The sequence below is a fragment of the Diabrotica virgifera genome, chromosome 9, assembly GCF_917563875.1.
Source record: "Diabrotica virgifera virgifera chromosome 9, PGI_DIABVI_V3a".
Lineage (NCBI taxonomy): Eukaryota > Metazoa > Arthropoda > Insecta > Coleoptera > Chrysomelidae > Diabrotica > Diabrotica virgifera.
This window is the reverse complement of record NC_065451.1, coordinates 36,890,796-36,901,039: the sequence shown is the minus strand read 5'-3', so window position 1 is coordinate 36,901,039 and position 10,244 is coordinate 36,890,796. Positions and strand designations below refer to the sequence as shown.

Genomic DNA, 10,244 nt, shown 5'->3' with positions numbered 1-10,244 from the left:
AAAGAAGACCTGGGGGGAGACGATAAGGCAGGACATGTTGGTAAAGGGGATTAATATTGATATGACCCAAGATAGAATTGTATGGAGAAATACAATTAGGGAAGCCGACCCCGCATAGGGATAAGGCAAAGAGAATGATGATAATACATTTTAGAAAAAAAAATGGTTCAAATAAATGTTGTACATCATAAAAAGTTATTTAATTGTAAATACATAAAAAAAGTGGCAGGGATATTTTTTTTTAAATCTTTGTTTTTGCTGTTATTTATAAATTTTCACTATGGTAGGGGAGCCCAAGCGGGGATTCTTGCAGTTACTCGAGCGCTTCAAAAAGTCACATCTGGAGAAACATTGTACCTTGTAAATGTACCCCTACCTTATATGAACTCTTAATACAGGGGAGTTCGTTAAGGGGGGCCCGAAAAAATCTATTCTTAGAAAAACTCGAAATCGTTAGATTAAGATAAGGTAAGGTAAGTACATGCAGGACAGTGTATATTCCAGAAATTTGACAATTTGAGCGGGGCGAAATGAACGTGAGATCGGAAAATTAAAAAATACGTGTTCAATGTTTTTCAAAAATCTATCGAATTATGCCAAACACAACCCCCCGCGGAGAGGGGTAGGGGGTAACTTTAAAATTGAAAATCAGATCAAAAGACTGAAAAATACGTGTTTTATATATTTATGTTTTTTATATTAAAATATTTTTTAAATCCATCAAATGATATCAAATACTACCTCCCACGGAGGTGGGGTGGGGGTTACTTTAAAATCTTAAATGGGAGCCCCCATTTTTTATTGCAGATTTGGACTCCTTACGTAAAAATTAGTAAGTTTATTCTAGACATTTTTTCGAATTTCTGATAGCTGGCGCTATAATCAGAAAAAACGATTGTTAGAAATGGAAAATTAAATTAAAAAATGGAAAGTCCCAACTGAATTGAAACACTTAACTATTTTTGTTTTAGGACCTAACCTTCACAACCCAATAAGTCCCGATAACTGCAAATTTAGCATACTTTGCTCCCCTACTACCTAATACTATTTTGTTTTTGCATAATGACATGTAACATCACCTATTCGGTTGAAACCACCCCGAAACCAGTCGTGAATAGAAAATTTGGAATCTATATTTAGTTTTAGTATAAAAACATGTGCCGCACTATATTTTTTGAAAAAATTGTACCAATCATCCCTGTAGCGGTGAAACCACCCCAAACTCAGTCAATAATTTAAAATTTGGTATCTACACTTAGTTTTCCAAAACGGTTTAAATGTATAATACAGTATACCGCAGGGTTACTAAACGCAGACCGAGGGATAAGAAGTATTCACTTAAAAATATATTGGCCCGTTAATGGGTTAATTTTTGATATTTTGATAATTCAATTAATAAAAATATCATAAATACACGCTCGCATCAATTTATTTTTGTTAGATAAAATAGAGATTTATCGCATTCCATCGGATTAATTCCATTCAAATCCTATTAGAAGATAATATTTATCAGCTGGCATTCCTCGCATGCCTCCAAACGATAAAAAAAAAACTAAGGTGCATAGCAATTTTCAAACTATTCGAGTTCCACCTCTGCTAGCAGCAACGTAAGCCAAGGTTGAATAGTTACTTGCAAAGTGACCGCAGGTAGCACTATTATCGACTTTATACTTTATTTTATTCCATCATTGAAGAACGATTCCTGAGAACCGCATATTTGTGCAGCAAAAACAAAAAAAATCGTCGCTTAAACAAAAATAAGAATAAAAGCAGGATAAGATTCACTCCGCGGTGATTTCGGTGACGTAACAGCAAACAAACAATATCTTAAGAAATAGTTTTCCCCACTGCGGGGTCTCGTGGTCTAAGTCCAGTTGGCCTATGATGATGACGCCGAAGAATGGATTTTGTAGTTGACTTTGTAAGGTAAAGAAACAAGTGAGTGTGTGGTGTTGTGCGAGTGACTTTGAAACCCACTCGTTCAGTCGCTTTGCGCGATTTGGGCAATTACTGTGATTTTTATTTCGAAAGTGAGAGTGATCTAACATGTCGGCATAATAGTGACGAAGTTACTGGATTTTGTATGCGTTTCAGCAGGATATTCCTCGTCATATTGTACAAGGTAAGTTTGTTATTTATAAAACTATATTTTATTTGGGTATATTGCTGTAACCCACCGTTCTATTTATAGATCATTGAAAATTTTAAAGTTTTTTTTTCAAAATAATGGGAAAATCCCAGTAGATGGCTGTATACCATAGTTAAAAAACTAATACAGAAGTAGAAACTTCAATTGGTATAAAAATTTTTAAAAAGGTTTTAAAAAGTTTAAAAAAAATTTATACGAATATGCAAATTGAAGTTTTTACTTCTGTATTAGTTTTTTTTTCAACCCCTTAAAATTTTTAAACAAAAATTTTCCATAATTTCAAGCTTTGGTAAAGTGAATTATAATTTTTTCTGTATTATATTTTGTATATAATACAACATCTTTTCAATAAGAAATTATAATAAACATGGGACATATTTCTGATTTATTTTGTTTAGATTTATACATTTAATAATAAAAGTTTTATATCGGCCGATTTTATCGTTTACTGGGAATATTAACAGGAACAGAACAGGAGTTAAAGGTCCATGGTTTGGAAATTTTCCGTTGTTTTCCTTTATTTCCTTCTGTCCATGGCCGCAGTTCTCCAATTTGTTATCCCGATTGATTTAAGGTCTTCTTTACACGTTTCTAACCACCTTTTCCGTGATCGTCCTCTTTTCTTCTTTCCTTCTCCTCATAGAAGCAAGTCCTTTGCCCAATTTCACTCCTTCTTGTTTGAAAGGAGTGATTTTTTTCCTCTCACTCTACCCTATGCCGAACTGCGCTTTTGCTCTGGGGGGTGAAAACAACCCCATCTAGTGGATGAAAATTTTCTAATCAAAATAACTATGGAAATCGATAGAGTGACCAATTCTGAGTAACTTCTGTTTTTTTTTGCAAAATTAACACTTTTCAAGTCTGTTGCGATTGAAACTATGCATTTTTCATTGAAAAAACATGTTTTATACCCGTTGCTCATGAATAACTTAAAAAAAATTATTTTATAGAAAAAATTATTAAGACCAAAATTGTGGCTAGTAAAAACAAAGGGATTCTCGTCGGAAAGACTTAGGTAAATCTAATAAAGACTGAGTTATTGCTCTTTAAAGGATGGCTATTTTCGAAGAACCTCGAAATGGAAAACATTCAATCTCAAGTAACTCGAATGTGGTGCAACATTTTGGGAAAACTTCACAGACATATTTTAAAGCTCATTAAAAATATTTCAAATATGTTCTGACAAAAATTACTTGCGTACGAACTGACTCTGTCAGTACGACTGAAAGTCGCTCTGTTTTTTCTTTTTGAAATGTAAAAATTAAACCCTCGTCGTTACAATCCTAATAGAAATGAATATACGCCAGTCAATGAGAGCAAGAATAGGATATTACCTCCGAATTCTATTCTACTGCATGGATTTTAATGAAGTTTTGGGCCTATCCTCTACTTATCTCCTAGTTCAAAGTCTACCCTACGCCGATGTGTGCTTTTGTCTTGGGGGTGGTTCACACCCCTTTTTAGGGGTGAAAAATTTTTTGGTTAAAATTACCACGGAATTCGCTAGAGAACCTAATTCTAAGCAAAAACTGTTCTATAATTTTTTTTAAACTCAATACTTTTTGAGATATTCGTGGTTGAAAATTGGCAAATTTCATTGAAACATAATACCTTTTCGAACGGATTCCTTTCGAACCTTTTCGAACTATATTAAACGTTTTTGTGGGTTATAAAAAAACAAAGAGACATTTGCCTTCATAAATCTTCTAGTTATAATACAAAAAGAGATATGGTAGGTGAAAATAGTTTGTTTTTTGGTTCATTCTCAAATTGGTGTATTCCACTTGAAATAATAGAGAAACGGTCGGTTTTAGGTGTATAATGCTACTAATACCTTTTGTAGTGCTTGCAAAAACCTTTAAAATGAGGTATATAAAAGGTCCATTACATTAAAACTAAGCGAGAAATGCTGCAAACAAAATTGATAACTAATATATTTTAAGAAAAAATGAGAAGTAATTTTAACTCCCATCCACCAAAATGTAAGTGCATCGTTTTCCTTTCACAATACCTTTTATTATAGTGTTATTTCTATGTTCAAAAAGTTGGACGGGTTTAAAATGAATGGAATAAAAAAAAAGATTAAATTCAAGAGAGTAGTTTTAAATTTTCTTAAAAATCTTCATTTCTGTCCATGTAACTTGAAAATGATAAGAGATACAGTAATGAAAAATAAAAAGGAAATTTTTATCTGAAAAAGCCCTACATTTTTGTGTGGAATCTTTTTTTCGTATCCCTTATCTTTGTCGAGTTACATGGAGAAAAAGGAAGATTTTTAAGAAACTTTAAAAATGCGCTCTATAATTTGATCTTATTTTTTTTAAAACCATTCGTTTTAATCCAGTCCAACTTTTTGAACATAGAAATAACACTATAATAAAAAGTACTGTAGAAGGAAAATGATGTTTTTAAATTCTGATGGATGAGGGGTTAAATATACTTCTCATTTCTTCTTGAAATACATTAGTCATCAACTTTTTTGCAGAATATCTCGCTTACTTTGAATGTAATCGACCACTAATACTGCCCATTTTAAAGGTCTCTTCGAGCACTACAAAAGTTATTAGTATCATTATACATCTAAAATCGACAGTTTCTCTGTTATTTCAAATTGAATACACCGATTTGAGCATGCAGCAAAAAAAACAAACTCTTCTTACCTACCATATCCCTCTTTGTATTTTAACTATAAGATTTATGAAGGAACGAATCTCTTTGTTTTTTTTATAACCTACAGAAATATTTTATATAGTTTTTTTGTTAGATGTATAGTTTTTAAGGTATTCGCAAAAATCCGTCCGAAAAGGTGTCAATTTTTCAATGAAAATGGCCAATTTTTAACCACGAATAACTCAAAAAGTATTGAGTTTTCAAAAAATAATTATGAAACAATTTTTGCTTAAAATTAGGTTCTCTAGCCTCTTCCGTGGTTATTTTAACCAAAACATTTTTCACCCCCAAGAAGGGGTGGGAACCACCCCCAAGATAAAAGCACACATCGGTGTAGGGTAGACTTTGTTTCTTGAGTTATTCCCTACTTACTGTGAAACTATCAAGTAAATCGATGTAGTAGGATGAAATTCGGAGCCAAATAACCTCATTGACTGCCCTAATAGCTTCCCACTTAAAATTAGCTTTATTTAGGTATAATTAATATGATCCATGTGATTCTACCGATTTGGAATACTTAGTTTAGAAAAAATAGTTGATTAAAGCGAAAATGACATTATTTTTATTAAAAGAAAAAGAAAAAAGAAATTCCACAATTATTATTTGAAACATTTTTTTATATTATGAATACTTGTAGATTTATTTAAATAGAACGCACTTTCTTTTTTAATTTTAAAAATGTCATTTTTGATTTAACAACTATTTTTTTCTAAACTAAGCATTCCAAACCGGTTAAATTACATGAATCCTATCAAATATACCTAAATAAAGTTAATTTTAAGTGGAAATCTATGCATTGCTATTAGGATTGTAACGACGAGGGTTTAATTTTTTACATTTCAAAAAGAAAAAAGCAGAGATCGACTTTATTTTTGTCATAAGTCAATCTGTTCTAATGCAAAAAAACTTCTTCTAAAGTTTATTTGAAAGATTTTTCATTAAGCTTTAAAATATGTCTCTTAAGTTTTCCCAAAAAATTGCATCACATTCGAGTTATTTGAGATTAAAAGTTCTCCATTTCGATGTTCTTCGAAAATAACAATCCTTTAAAGAGCAATAACTCAGTCGTTATTGGGTTTACTTAGCTCTTTTAGACGCGAATCTCTTTGTTTTTTTATTAGCTACAATTTTGTTCTTAATGATTTTTTCTATAAAATTAAATTTTTTTTAAGTTATTTATGAAAATCTTTCCAAAACCTGAGATTTTTCAATGAAAAATGCATACTTTCAATCTCAAATAACTTGGAAAGTGTCAATTTTGCAAAAATATTTTATAAAACAAAATTTACTCAGAATCGGTCGCTCCATTGATTTCCATAGTTATTTTGAATAAAAAAATTTCATTCCCTAGATGGGGTTGTATTCACCCTCAAGGCAAAAGCGCAGTTCGGCATAGGGTAGATTTTGACAAAGGTGATAATTACTATCTAAATACAAATTTTCACTAGTAATACCCCTAGAGGTCAAATTATTTCCGGAAATTTTTTTGAGATCATGAATATTTTGAAAATTTCCCGAGTCGCAGACGAGGGAAATTTTCTAAAAATATTCATGATCAAAAAAAAAATTCCGGATATTAATTTGACTTCGCGTGGTATTCGGTAAGAAAATTCCACACCAAATTTGCATTTGAAAATCCAAAGCTGCATGAACAGATTAATAGCGCGCCATACCTTTGTCAGCAATTATTTAGGCTTTCAAATTCGTAATTTCTACTCATTGTAGTTGCATGGGAATACCATTTCAAGATAGAAAATAGTATATTCTTCAATTTTACATAAGTTTTGAGTAACTACAAGTGATAGAAAATTATTTTTTGGCGTTTTATTTTAAATTATGTAAACAAATAAAACCAGTCTGTCAAAAATGTTCTGTTATTGTAAACGTCAAAAAAATTTCCACTATAATTCGCTGTTGGGTACCCCAAGAGCAAAAAATTTCCGATAAAATACCTCCGTTGCCATGGTGATCTGTCAAAATAACGTATTTTGATTGGTTCAAAATTACAGGTGTGGAATTTTCAAGGAAATCGACTTTGGTTCTCAAAATTTCACGAGAAAATGGCTGTTGATTGGACTAAGTATCTGATATTATTTTGGATATAACGAATAGGTCTGGATCCCGCGTATGAAAAAAAATTGATTAATAGCAAGCTGAAAATTTGTTAATAGCTTAAGGGTGTCTAGTCGAATAAACTTTGATATATGGGAACACTGGAACAGGGACAGTTTTAATTGTGGAACAGGTTAAAAATTTGGAACGGTCAGACCACGAAAACGGCACATTTATTTTGTCCGACATAATAGACTGTCCGACAGAATAGACTTAAACTCTCCGAACAGAGATTAAACTCTCATGCAAAAATCAGACTGCTATTTATCACCAAATGAGCGTTTTAATGAGTGGAGCATGTAGAATATATCAAATGACAGGAATTATGACAGGTGATAAATAGCAGTCTGATTTTTGCATGAGAGGTTGATCTCTGTTCGAAGAGTTTAATTCTGTTCTGTCGGACAAAATACATGTGAAGTTTTCGTGGTCTGACCGTTCCAAATTTTTAACCTGTTCCACAATTAAAACTTCCCCTGTTCCAGTGTTCCCATATATCAAAGTTTGTCCGACTAGACACCCTTAAGCTATTAACAAATTTTCAGCTTGCTATTAATCAACTTTTTTTCATACGCGGGATCCAGACCTAGAATGTTATTTATGGATATAACGAATATGGATATAACTCATTGAAGCAATTTATAGATGGAAAGCTTATTCGATTTAGCTACAAATTTTGGGACTTTTGTCGAAGTATGTGTTGACTGTTATCATTTTGCCTTTCGGCTTACAACTATTTGCATTGTGTTTAGGGTGACGTCAGGAAAAAGTCCTCTATTATTGTTCATTCTTGTTCAGCGACCCCAAAAACCACCACCAACCTTTTTTATTCGATTCTACTAATTTTACAAAGTTCAAATCAATTGTTTTAATTTTCCTAGTGGGCCTGAAATTAATATTAATAAAAATAACTTTTCCCGAATCTCTTTGAATGAAATTGTTTTAGACATATCTCATGAAAATAAATACTTTTCCTCTCTTGGTAATTTTTCAAAAATGATTCCTTTTCGAGTTATTTGCAATTTTTTGTTGAAAAATGAATTAATTACTGATATTTGGATTTTTTTTATAAAATCTACTAAATGAATTGCAATTCTACAAATAGCTTTACAATCTTTAAACCTTTAAGTACAAGTAAGAATATTTTGACAAGGATAAGTGGTTTTCATATCGCTGATAACATGGACCTAAATATTTCAAATATGCGGTTATATATGCATTGCGCTGTAAGTGCGTACAGCGGATGCGACGATACAGGTACACGGCGCGTAGAATTCTTTTTTTAATTCAATACTATTTTTTAGTAAGATAGAACCACCTATCCACTTAAGGTGATACAGTAGCGATCAACAGGTAGCCAAAACGCGTTCCAAGATTGCGGCTGTAATTTTGAATATTTTTTCGAGATATTTGGCACACGTATTCGTAATATAATAAAGAATGGCGGTACAGAGCCCAATTTGAAAAATATATTAATATGTGGAAATTACTCTGTAATTAAGTACAATATTAAAAAAACGAGCATGTACCGCCATTAAGAAGAACAAAAAAATACACTTTCTTTAAATAAACTTTTTTATCCGATGCCTAGATTTTGTGTCATTTTGGAACTACTAATGAAATAAATAATTTTAGTAGTTCCAAAATGACACAAAATCTAGACATCGGATAAAAAAGTTTATTTGAAGAAAGTGTATTTTTTTGTTCTTCTTAATGGCGGTACAGGCTCGTTTTTTTAATATTGTATTTAATTATAGAGTAATTTCCACATATTAATATATTTTTCAAATTGGGCTCTGTACCGCCATTCTTTATTATATTACGAATACGTGTGCCAAATATCTCGAAAAAATATTCAAAATTACAGCCGCAATCTTGGAACGCGTTTTCGCTACCTGTTGATCGCTACTGTTTCCTCTTAACCACTTAAAAGTTTAAAGATTAAAAAACTTTTTGTAGAATTGTAATTCATTTAGTAATTTTTTTGAAAAAAAATCCAAGAATCAGTAATTTAGGCATTTATTCAACAAAAAATTGCAAATAACTCGAAAAGAAAGAATTTTTCGAAAAATTATCAGTAGTAATTGCACGAGAGCTCCAAAATTATCGATTTGTTTTCCGAGTGACACTTTGACAGTTTTATGTCAAAGTGGCACGAGGGAAACAATTCGATAATAATTTTAGAGATCGAGTGCAATTTGCTGCGATTATTTCATGAATAAAACTGTTCAAAACCAAAATTTTATTGTAATTTATTTATGTAAGTACAAATTACTACAGTTAAACACACAGTTGTTATAAATATTTGACGGTTGAAATTAATCACTTTTATAACTTTTAAAACAGTAATTGTCATTAATGTCACTGAATATATTTTTTCGTAGCAACGAAGGGCATCTGACGTAATATACTTGACGACGGGATATTATCAAATATTATCACTTTAATTTTTATTTCTGTAGATTTCTATTGGTCACAATCTCCTATGAATGAAATAATCAGTACTAATTGCACGAGAGCTCTAAAATTATCGATTTGTTTTCCGAGTGACACTTTGACAGTTTATATAGTCGATAATAATTTAAGAGATCGAGTGTAGTTTGCTGAGATTATTTCATGGATAAAACTGTCTTTTTAAATCATGTTAACTAATATTTTATTGATATTTTCACTTGAATATTTACTTAACCTGTTTCTTGGTCTTCTCTGTGACAAGTTGTAAAACATTAATTGTTAGTAATGTCACTGAATGTTCATTTTTGCGTAGTAACGAAGGGCTTTTGACGTAATGCTTGACGACGGGATATTATAAAAAATTATCAGTAGTAATTGCACAAGAGCTCTAAAATTATCGAGTTTTTCCCGAGTGACACTTTGACAGTTTTTTCACGACCCGAAGGGAAGTGAAATTATGTCAAAGTGTCACAAGGGCAACAATTCTATAATAATTTTAGAGATCGAGTGCAATTTGCTGCGATTATTTCATGAATAAAACTGTTCAAAATCAAAATTTTATTGTAATTTATTCATGTAAGTACAAATTAGTACAGAGTTGTTATAAATATTTGACGCTTGAAAGTCATCACTTTTATAATTTTTAAAACATTAATTGTCATTAATGTCACTGAATGTATTTTTTCGTAGCAACGAAGGTCATCTGACGTAATATACTTGACGACGGGATATTATCAAAAATTATCACTTTAATTTTTATTTCTATAGCTTTCTATTGGTCAGAATCTCCTATGAATGAAATAATCGCTGAAATTTTTATTTATGTAGCATTCTATTGGTCAGAATCTCCTATGAATGA

The 10,244-nt window shown here is 31.3% G+C and overlaps 1 protein-coding gene across 1 annotated transcript in view; it reads left to right on the top strand.

The window, feature by feature from the left end:
- Window positions 1–1,597: 1,597 nt before the first annotated feature.
- LOC114329387 (uncharacterized) overlaps window positions 1,598–10,244 on the top strand; it is a 220,692-nt gene continuing 212,045 nt past the window's right edge. Inside the window, exon 1 of the mRNA XM_050662034.1 lies at window positions 1,598–2,122. The gene's annotated coding sequence lies outside the window, so the exon portion shown is untranslated. The remainder of the gene's footprint in view (window positions 2,123–10,244) is intronic.